This window comes from Haplochromis burtoni, unplaced genomic scaffold, assembly GCF_018398535.1.
Source record: "Haplochromis burtoni strain Fernald_Lab_line unplaced genomic scaffold, NCSU_Asbu1 Contig_1094, whole genome shotgun sequence".
NCBI lineage: Eukaryota > Metazoa > Chordata > Actinopteri > Cichliformes > Cichlidae > Haplochromis > Haplochromis burtoni.
In genome coordinates, this window is record NW_024583455.1 from 19312 (window position 1) to 20419 (window position 1108).

Consider the following 1108-nt stretch of genomic DNA (forward strand, 5'->3'; position numbering starts at 1 on the left):
CTTTTTTTTGTTGAAATTGTAATTTTTTTTAAAGGGCAATTACAAATTCAGATGTCCGGCTTTAGTGGAGGGAACCAAGCAGTGTAATAAAGAGTGGTCGTACCAGGAGGTGCGCAGACTGGCTGATCTGACTGTGGAGGAAATGCAGCACTTTGAAGAGAACATGGCCCGTCTGGCTCTTGCAGACCACTGTGAGGTTCAGGAAGTAAGTGACCCAGTTATTTATGTTTTAATTTGTTTTTCCTTTTTAATGTTTACAGCTTCTTGATTTCAGTGAAATCCAGTGGACTCAATATTTTTTTAATATTGTGGTTGGGTTTCTCTTAAAAATGTCCCTTCATTTATTTTCACATCAGTGTCCACAGTGCAAAACAAGTGTGGAGAGGATGGATCTGTCTAACCTGTGTGTAAAGTGTGTCGTATGCACAGCTGTTCAAAAGAAGAAATTCTACTTCTGCTGGCAGTGTCTGAAACCATGGAAGGGTTCAGGCCCTCGATCTGACCGCTGCGACAACGACGGCTGTGAGAACAAGGACCTGCAACTTCTGCAGACATGTAAAACCATTGATCTGCCTGAAGTAAAGGGCGTCACCAGCTGCCCCGCCATCAGACTCTGTCCTACATGTGGCCTGAGGGTGGAGCATAACAGAAAACACTGCAAAAATATCAAATGTCCTCGCTGCAAAATGGAGTTCTGTTTTGTCTGCCTGAAACTAAAGCGTGAATGTTCCAGTTCACCATATGAAATCTGCCCCAGTGGGGTCGCGCCAAGGCAGACCTCCATCCCTGTGTGGAGGAAAACATGAAAACAAGAATGAAGTGTATGTGTAACTCGGGTTCTTTCGTCTTTTGGTTTCTCTGTCTTCCTTTTTCATTATTGGGCTCTACTGGGCTAGCTTTGGATGAGCTTGCTTAAAAAAGAAAGCTCTAAAGGTCAACTTGTCTTTGAATACAGTTTTTAACCATCAATATTTTTGGTAACCTTTCTTTAGCTGAGACAAAAGATGGATTTTCTTGATACTGTGGGGTCTGCAGATATCTGACATTTTCATGGTGATTAAAGTTGCTGTAAGACCAAGAGTCTGACAGACACCATCTCAACATGTGA

The 1108-nt window shown here is 42.5% G+C and overlaps 1 non-coding gene across 1 annotated transcript in view; it reads left to right on the top strand.

Moving 5' to 3' along the window:
* Nucleotides 1-1102, top strand: part of LOC102311893 — a 3340-nt gene extending 2238 nt beyond the window's left edge. Inside the window, exons 3-4 of the transcript XR_006053484.1 lie at nt 35-205; nt 357-1102. This is a non-coding gene — a transcript (uncharacterized LOC102311893). The remainder of the gene's footprint in view (nt 1-34; nt 206-356) is intronic.
* Nucleotides 1103-1108: the final 6 nt, after the last annotated feature.